A 10455-nucleotide genomic window follows, 5' to 3' on the forward strand; every position below is an offset into this window, starting at 1 on the left:
TTTAGCTTCTACGGTAGCTGTGAAGCCCCAAAAGGCAGGACGGGTACGCTGTGTCCAATGCAGGACCGGAAAATGCGATATTAAAAAAACGCTTTACAGTAACGCGTTACATTAGCTACCTGTGGCAGACCAAATGATGGCTTCTGTTGTTCATGGACTTTAGTAAATGCATAAAACGAAGTGTAACCTACTGTTGTTGTTGCTTGTATGAATTAATTAGCCAAACCGTATAGGTTCATATAACCAATCCAACCAATCCAATTGAAATCGCTACCCAACTCTTATTATAAATTGTGGTTGGCAAACCCCAGTCTGCTAGTGGGAGAGTTAATAAATCGTGTCAAGCTTGTTTCACCCTGTTTTTTGATGCCAATTTAATCGATGAAGGGTATAACCGGCGGCATTTTTGTTTTGGCTAACAAATGCTAGCTCCTACACAAATTGCTCCTAACTGTTACATGGTTAGAGGACTTGTAAGGCTATAGCTAATTATTCTTACAACAGACAGTGACACTTGTAATAATTAACTATTAAGTCGCTAACTAAAAGCTAAATAGGAAAGCTAGAACGTACCACTTCACTGACGGAGCTTTCGCCTTGCGAGCTGGGCGGGCAAACGGGAAAGAGGAGGAAAGCTGTCTTGCAGTTGCAATGTCAATCTTGGGCGTGACCAACATTTGGGTGTGAGCAGGTGTTCATAATTATAACAGAAATCTGTTTTTATTTATTGTACCTTGATATTACAGTGAATTTGAGTGTCCTTATGCTGTAAAAATGCTAAAAGTTGAAATACAAATGTTATTTTAATGTTTAACAAATATCCTGACCCCCACTTTTTTCATGTAATTATACCAGTCCACTTTCAGGTTTGGCGCTTGCGGATAAGGTCCGAGATGTATGTTTGGCCCAAACCCGTTTTAAAGCTAGATTCAAATTTTGGGCGCTTTCGGCTGAGATCTGTAATAGAGGATTGGCCCAAACCTGTAGGACGGCAACAGAACGAAGGGCCGTTTTTAACCTGACACCACATTTCGGTTCGGATCTGGCACATCAGCTTAAACCGTGTGTGCGCTATAGCCGGATCAGAAGGCTTTCAAGTGGATGCGGCCCAAAGACTCTTGCTATCTGGGTTGCGTCCTGAGAGTGAGAGGGCGGGACTGAACCTAGGGTTAATTGGTTATTGGTTGAACCAGTTTGACTGACACTAAGCTTCTCTAAAACGTTTTGTTCTTTTCAGAATAAAATGTTTATTTTACTTTTCTTTGTGACCAGTCTTATTATTTATTGGTTTAATAATGAAATTATAAATGACCTTATTTTATATAAATTCACTTAGTCTACTTTTAGTGACCCAATATCACCTGGATTACACCATATTAATCAAGAAGCTCATACTAACCAGCTTTTGCAAGGGATCGTAGCTCTCCAAGTCGTGCAAAACTCTCTCTAAATGCTGGCTGTCCATTTGAACCTTTGCCCCTAGAGAAAGTTAAATTCTTGTTTAAAGAAAGTAACAGTTTGTCATAATGACCGACAGTTTCTCCAGCCTTCTCATTAGGTTACACTACCATAAAAATAGCATTTATAATGAATTCCCCATGGAATTCAAACAGTTAACGGCTGTAAAAACAGCCGTTAACTTCTATTTATGTTAACCAGACAACTTCAGGAAGCTATACGGTTGGGGATGTGTATTAGACAATGCTTGATTACTCATGTTGAATGTGTATACGCCAGCAAAGCTAGAGTCCGTGCCAAACTACAGTGCATGTATGTACAAAACGATCCATGCTAATGAACGAAATAAATCAAAAATGTCTTTTCTTTGCCTATATGTGGTAATCGTTTCATTAATTCAGGTTAATCTATGATTTACATCCACTTAAAGTGACCTTTTTGCAGCACAGACAGAAGGAGAAATCTGCTGTTGTGGCAGACTTTTTTTCTATCCTGCTGTTGAGTCTTAACTTATGGAGGACCGTAACTGCCAAAATCAAAAATAAATAAATAAATAAATAAATGACTCAATAAATAAATAAATATGCCATTAAATGCACCAAAAATAATATTAAAAATAAATGTAGGCATTAATTAATTGATAAAATGTATTAATTCCCCTATTTATTTATATTACTGTTTTAATTTGCTTCTGTATTTATTTACCTTTGTATTAATTCCCCTATTTATTTATATTTGTTTTAATTTGCTTCTGTATTTATTTACCTTTGTATTAATTCCTCTGTTTATTTATATTTCTGTTTTAATTTTCCATTTTATTTATTAATTCTTTTCATTTTATTTATTTCTGTATTTATGTCTGTATTATATTTCCTTTGCATTTTCCCCCTATTTATTTCCCCAAACGTATTTATTTCTGTGTTCTATTCTTACATCTACATTTCTTTATGCGTTTCTGCTTCATTATGCAAATGAGGGGTCTGTGTCTCATGGGGTCAACTTTTCGCCTATTGGTTGATCGACATCAGAGTGCCTAGATCGACTATACATGCCTTGCTCCCACACCGGTGGCCAGCAGGTGGCCAGGCTAGGAAGGAGAAGTGTTAACCAACATGACAGCTCCTTGTAGAAGAAAACTCTGTGACAGAACATGTAAAACCGTACATTTTTGAGGCGGAATCTGTCAACCGAACAAGAGGAGGCAACTGCCGAAGTTTTACAGACACGGTTACAGCAGGATGTCTCTGAATGGTAGGTTGAAATTTCACTGTTTTCGTACTTTCTCACCGTGCGTGTGTATGTGGTTGCGTCAGCTATGTTGTCTTTCTGGATAGCCATAGCGGACAAATTTGTATCCCATAAAAACGATATCTAATGTTACCTGCCGGAGTGTCTCGCACGGTAACTGTACCGTATGGTTTGTTTGATTCATTTTTAGCCTGACGTTCACCGGTGCCGGCGGTTTGAGGCTGCCTAGTAAACTCGTCAACACAGTAGGTGTCGGTAGCTTTTCGCTGGCTAACGTTACTTGGATAGCTGCTGTAATGTTATTCCATGAAGTGTCTTACAATTGCCGTTGTACTGGCTAGCGATAGGAAACAAATCCACACCAGACATTATGTAGTTATTACGTTCAAATACATCAAATTGATGTGTGATGTGTGCAAAAGAAGAACTCCTCTTCAGGGGATACAAATATAGTCACGACACCGGCAAACATATGGTTATGCCCCATGCTGTCTACCATTTGGACATATGACTGCCGTAATTTATGCCAGTGTTATTCAGCTATAACACGAGCTCAACAGTTTTAGAACTATAGCTGAAATATTCAAACATTGTATCTCATGGAGGCCTGCTGGTCATTCCCCCTGTACATAACATCTTACCTCTTTTAGAGTTGACACCTTTGTTTGTCCTGTACATTAGTTTGTACAGTACTCACATCTACTCTAAATTGTCTGTGCTAAATAATAAACATATAATATAGATAAACGTAATTATCAGTGTAATGTTCCTATAAAGCTTGCAAAATTCAATAAGTTACCCTTTCTCATTTCCTAGGTTACCAGAAGAATGAATCAGCTTCAGGATCCACCTACATGCATGTTGATCATCCTAGTCTGGAGCCTGTATGTTTGAATGTGTTCTCACTACAGAATGCAATGAACATTTATAAAACAGACTATGGGCCCTTACAGCTTAGAGGTATAGAGCAGTAAGTTTCTTTTATGCATTCTGTGCATGAATTGATTTGAGCATGTGACTTTGGATAATACTTTACATGACAATAAATTTGAGTAAAATAACTGTTGTTATACTTTATTACACATCCATGTAGAAAAAACTTCAGCACACTTAAAAGTCTTTTAGTGACAGGGGCATAGGACAAAAGTTACTGAATAAGTAATATAATCCCACACACTGTCTACACTTCCATGGTGCTTTATTACATTTCAGTCATTGAAATGTAATAAAGCACCATATAAGTGTAGACACTGTGTGTGGGATTATATACGTTTTTCCCTTTACACACCCATGTAAATTAAATGTGAAACCAATAAGTAACCACAACACTGACTGTTCATACAGAATACAATTATTTTATTTTAGAAAAGGCATAAAAAAGGCACACGTAGAAACATAACACTGCTGCAGGACCATAATGGGGTGCTGTTATGTTACAAAATCTACATCTGTGAGTGTACACAGGGGAGTGTTCCACTGTAGCAGTTACTGCAGTGTAGTAAAGTAGTGCAGTATCAATCACCAAAATGATTTATAATTTGATGTTTTTAGTTATCTGTTATGTATTCGTGGAAAACACCCAACTACAACCTGACCTCATGCCAGATAACCAAAACAACAAAAGAAGAGACTAAGTATTCAAATGAAATATATTGACAGTATGTGTACCCTCTTCTCAGTGTCTAGCCTACAGATCCTTTGTCAGCTAGTGCTGGGGCTTTCTAGGTTGCAGGGTCAGTAGGTGATAGAGTAGTGATACCAGTGTGTGTGGTGCTGTGTATATGCTGTGAGCTCCCTGATGCTGCCAGCTGCGTCAGGTTCAGACTGCCTCTTGATTGAACTGAGACACGTGGCTGCAATGACGGCCTGTCAGACTGGGCGCACGGGTCTTCTGGGATGGGGATCTTCAAAACCTGCCTCACATAAGGTGCAGGGTCCTGGAAGACTTGATCAAAGATGAGGTCCATCAACTCATCGACGTAATCTGTGGAGTAACAGAAACACAGAAGTCATCAGTTACAAAAGAATATACGTTGGCAAGTAGCAAAATGTGCAATTCTGATTCATAAATTATTTTATACTATAGTTTATACTTTGTTATAACATTTGTATATTTATTTAATGACTGTCTGAGATGTGCTGGCCTCATAGCAGGGAATAGCAATGTTTAATGCAACCAATTATCTCAAATATTTTTTAGGATATTGCATCATGAGTAATACCTACGCCTTACAATATACTGCAATCCAATAACATTACCACAAACTACAGCCTCAATAATTACTATGTAGTTGATTCTAAACACTGTCTCAAGAAAAAATAGGACATTACAACCTCAAGAAAGGTAGCGTTTATTGTAGTCTCGTTGTTCAGGTTTTCTAGTTATTTTTTGCCACAACCCCAGCTGATTACAAGACTAGAGTTACCAGACTAGGTGCAAAGACAGAACATGAAATATTACATCTCATCAGCCAGTAACTTCCTTCCATTCATTTGGCATTAGAAGTGAAATGTTTGCGGTGACCAGAGTCCTCGATAAACAAAGTACTGTTCGAGTTTTGCCACGTTAGAGATGTGTCCGCAAAGTGAGCCAGAGGAGCTAACCTTAGCTAACGCTAACGCTAACGCTAGATTAGCATGCCACTAACGACACTAACTTAGCCCCTAGCCTCGATCATAGTAGGTTTGTCCTTTCGGGACCTGGTTAACTAGATGATTGCTAACTGTTGTCGTTGTGGCCAACAGGCTTCCTCGTATTCACAGGCCTGCATCAAACACTTTCTCATTGGGACTGGAGCTAAATCGCTAACGTTACCCGATGCTAATTGGACTGAAATACCATAAACTACCGTATCCATTTCTCATTCTCATGCTACGTTAGCGGACACGTTTTGACGGCACACAGATTTCAGTGTAACACCACTTGCGATAATTTTAAATTCTTACAGACAAATACATAAAATCCTGTAACTTACCGCAACAGCAATCCACCCGAGACCTCACATGCACACTCACCTTATGCCATACTCTGCCATCCGACAGTGAATTGTTCTTTCACCAACCCCAAAAAGCCTTGCAATGTCACCGATAGACAAACCCGCAAGCAAAAAACTTTCCTTTCTCTAGCGATCTCCTGACTGGAGGTAGCCATTTCTGTAGTGAGTGAGCCTCATGGATGTATTAAACTAGGTGAGCCTGGCCACCGGTGTGGGAGCAAGGCATGTATAGTCGATCTAGGCACTCTGATGTCGATCAACCAATAGGCGAAAAGTTGACCCCATGAGACACAGCCCCCTCATTTGCATAATGAAGCAGAAACGCATAAAGAAATGTAAATGTAAAAAATAGAACACAGAAATAAATACGTTTGGGGAAATAAATAGGGGGAAAATGCAAAGGAAATATAATACAGACATAAATACAGAAATAAATAAAATGAAAAGAATTAATAAATAAAATGGAAAATTAAAACAGAAATAAAAGTAAATAGGGGAATTAATACAAAGGTAAATAAATACAGAAGCAAATTGAAACAGAAATATAAATAAATAGGGGAATTCATACATTTTATCAATTAATTAATGCCTACATTTATTTTTAATATTATTTTTGGTGCATTTAATGGCATATTTATTTATTTATTGAGTCATTTATTTATTTATTTATTTATTTTTGATTTTGGCAGTTACGGTCCTCCATAGAGATGGACCTCGTCAACGACAATGCCAAGCAACCGATCCTTAACCGTCAGCGAAGATATCATTTGTCGCCACTTATCGTTGAGCACCCAGGCCTCCGGACTACCTAGAATGATCGTCCCCCGTCCTTCCTGTATTTCCTTTGCGGAGTCCACACCAAGTTGCAAGGCAGAAATACCAAATTTTGCGGCCTCTTTCACTTGATCTTCCATAAGAGCGACCAACGGACAAATGACAATAACAAGAAGATTTGGCAGTCCCATTTCTGTAGCCACCAGAGGAGCGAGCAGGTAAATTAAGCTCTTACCAAAGCTGGTGGGAAGCACCGCGAATACATCGTGACCTTGTAAAAAGGCTTTTAAACAGACAGATTGTTCCTGTTTTAAATCATCGATGCCATTAAGTTTTTTAAGGATTGACGAAATCGCTAAATCTAGCTTGCTATCATCCAATTCTTTTTCCGCCGCCGGTGCTGCTGCCATGTTGAATCAGCTTGTTGTTGTTGTTGCTGCGCTCTGTAATGGCGTCATCAGTAGATTAGTCCCGCCTACATCGACCAGCCAATCAGGTATCTCGGACAGTATCTGTCCGAAATAACTGCCAGTGGATAGGCTTGTGTCCAGACCCTGAATGGCCATGCAAATTCGAAGAGTGCTGAAGACTGCGATTCATAGGGGCTGGACACCAGGCTACTGATTGATAGGAACTCCAGCCAATGACAACAGTTTCAGTGGGAAATACGGTATATGATTGGCTTGAAGTTCGACAGCGTGAAGATGATTGGTCAAGTGCAAATGTATGGGGGTATTATTGTTTCAAAATAAAATAAATCAATAGTGTGAACATGTCACAAATAAAATGAAATCCACAAATAAATAATATGAATGATACACAAATAAAATAAGATCCACAAATATGTTTTGTGTTTTACAAACAAAATGATTGGTTCACGAATATGTTTATGCACTCACAAATAAATCTCGTTCGAACATTACACAAATAAAATATGATCCACAAATATTTTTGATATCTTACAAACAAAATAATTGGTTCACAAATATGTTTTTTACATGTAAGCATCACCTGGCATTTGTGGAATCACTTACGCTTTTGTGGAATCGCTTGCAATTATTTGTGGATATTTGAGACAATCCTACCAACAAGAAGGGCAAACTGATCCACAAATAGCTGTTTTTTTCCACTGAGTCTACTCCAGCCAATCAGATTTGAAGATATCCCTCGGCTAACGCCCACATTACCAATTACAACACGTATTTGCTCATTTCAACCAATCAGTTCACCTCTAGGCCACAGGAAACACTCGAAGCGCATTCACCTCTTCCGGTGTTGACCAAGGAGGTTGACAACTACACGGCTAGCTGGCGGTTAGCGGAGGCTGCTAGCTGTAGCCATCAAGCTAGATGACAGTAAACTCAACCTACAAGTCCGCTGACAGTTAGTTTTAACAGGCAAGACTGTAGCGCCGGCAGCCTGCTTTGGGTCTGGTCGCTCCGCTGCTGCTGCCGCCGCCTGCCGCACTCTACTGTGTTAGCTCTTCGGAGAAACCATAGTTCGAGTTATGGGCTAACTGATCCAGGTATGACCCTATCGTTTATTCAAGAACAGTGTAGCATTCTTGATGTTGCTCCATATAACATTGGTTTCATTTATATAAATCTTACATCCGATGTGAAGTGATTCAGTCTAGATAAAGTTGAGCTAAGCTATGCTGGTAATAATGTTAGCAAAACGTTACAGTCAACTAACACATCCATGGGTTAACGTTAGGCAAGTTAACTTAGTTAAAGATAGATAGGTTCACTAGATCATAGACTAAACTCTACATTTGTGATTCGTGCTCCACTCATGTTTATTGTATGTTGAGCGTTATCTTGTGTTTCTTACAGAAAGTCAAGTTCATGCCACACATCACCAGACAGGCAGCCTGTGGCTCTGTGGTTTTACTCATGCTTAATCAGGTAAGGAGATTTATTCTGAACTTGTTGATAGGGCTGGGCGATTAGTCAATTTTATCGATTAATTCCAATTTATGGTTTAGGACGATGTGTAAAAATGAAAATCGAGATTCATTTTAACATATACGGCACGGATCGCTCTGTCAATCGTTCTGTTGAGCGTTCTGGCGCAAACTGGCTGCTGTGCATCACCCAGGTGGGTGCTACACATCGGTGGTGGATGAGATGAGTCCCCCCCCCCCCCCCCCCCCGATTTGTGAAGCGCTTTGAGTACTTAGAAAAGCACTATATAAATGTAATTAGCTATTATTATTATTATTATTATTCAATCAAGCCTCGTCGCTTCCCTGAGCTTCCGCAGTTGATACGCCCACCGAGGTTTCCCCTCAGACACAAACAGTATCAAGATGGCAGCACACGCTTCTACAAGTGAGGAGCTCGTTTCTAAAAAAAGGCAGTGTCTCCTCGGTCATTTGGAAGTGGTTCAGATTTGCAACGTCCGACATCGAGCAAACCACTGTCCGTTGTAAAGTTTGTCGAAAGTCTGTGGCAACTAAAGGCAGCAGCACGACGAATTTATTCCAGCATCTCCGACAGAGGCACGTAGCAGGGTGGGAGAAGTGTGTGGCACTGCGAGATGCACAAGCTAGTGGCAGCCCCCAAACGCCTGCTAAAAAGCAGGTAACTTTAGCGGCATTATTTTCCTGTAGCATCCCATACGACAAGAAGGTTCCCCGGTGTAAAGACATTACAGATGAGGTGGCGTTTCATATCGGCAAAGATATGGTGCCCATATACACAGTGGAAAAGCCTGGGTTCATCCAGATGCTGAATATCGACCCCAGATACGAGCTACCAAGCCGAAAGTATTTTGCTGAAGTAGCCCTGCCCCATCTATACAACAGTACACGTGGAAAAATCGCAAAGCAGCTGGAGAATGTTGTTTTACTCCACTACGACAGACCTATGGTCCAGCCGAACCATGCAGCCCTACATGAGTTTGACAGCGCATTTTGTTGACAATGATTGGACTCTGCAAAGTGTCTGCCTCCAAACATCTAACTTCCCCAGTGACCACACCGGTGAAATAATCGCCCAGGGGCTGAAAGATTCATTGGCCTCCTGGAACCTCAGGGAAGACCTACAAGTCTGCATGACTACGGACAGCGGCACTAACATGATCAAAGCTCTGAGAGTGAGACTTTCTGGTTGAAGAACACGAGGTCAAGAAGATGTCTTTGTTCAGTCGTGCGCTGCTGTTTGCACTGGCCCTGACACTCTACGTTGTTGAAATGGCCTCGGCAGAGACGCTGTGTGGGGGAGAGCTGGTGGATGCGCTGCAGTTTGTCAGTGAAGACAGAGGCTTCTATTTCAGTAGGCCAACCAGCAGGACTAACAATCGGCACTCCCACAACTGTGGGATCGTGGAGGAGTGTTGTTTCCGTAGCTGTGACCTCAACCTGCTGGATCAGTACTGCGCCAAACCCGCCAAGTCTGAAAGGGACGTGTCGGCCACCTCTCTACAGGTCATACCCGTGATGCCCGCACTAAAACAGGAAGTCCCAAGGAAGCAGCATGTGACCATGAAGTATTCCAAATACGAGGTGTGGCAGAGGAAGGCGGCCCAGCAGCTCTGGAGGGGTGTCCCTGCCATCCTGAAGGCCAGAAAGTACTGGAGGCAGGCCCAGGAGCAGGCGGACTTCCGCAGGCCCCTGATCAGCCTGCCCAGCAAGCTGCCTCCCGTCCTGCTCCCCACGGACAACTACGTCAGCCACAAATGAGCCCGCCGCCAGCCCTTTGCACAGACAAGAGTTTGGAGGGAGAGAAAAAAAGACAAGGGGATTATAGCTTTGTCTCTGACGTCATTTCTGTGGCAGTCCTCTTTGACCTCCCCTGCCCTGTCCAAGCCCACCAATCCCTCCCCCTGCTCTCATCTACTACTTCTTGACCCCCTGCCCCTCTCTAATGCCCATTGCCAATTATTTTGTAAAATTTGATTCCTGTTCCAGCACCTTTTAATCACAAACAAAAAGCAGAAAAGAGTCTGCAAAATTGCACATTGCCACGGATTATGT

At 41.2% G+C, this 10455-nt stretch overlaps 1 pseudogene; it reads left to right on the forward strand.

The window, feature by feature from the left end:
- Positions 1-7764: 7764 nt before the first annotated feature.
- On the forward strand, positions 7765-10161 carry LOC139919851 (insulin-like growth factor 2 pseudogene; annotated as a pseudogene).
- Positions 10162-10455: the final 294 nt, after the last annotated feature.

The sequence above is a fragment of the Centroberyx gerrardi genome, chromosome 20, assembly GCF_048128805.1.
Source record: "Centroberyx gerrardi isolate f3 chromosome 20, fCenGer3.hap1.cur.20231027, whole genome shotgun sequence".
NCBI lineage: Eukaryota > Metazoa > Chordata > Actinopteri > Beryciformes > Berycidae > Centroberyx > Centroberyx gerrardi.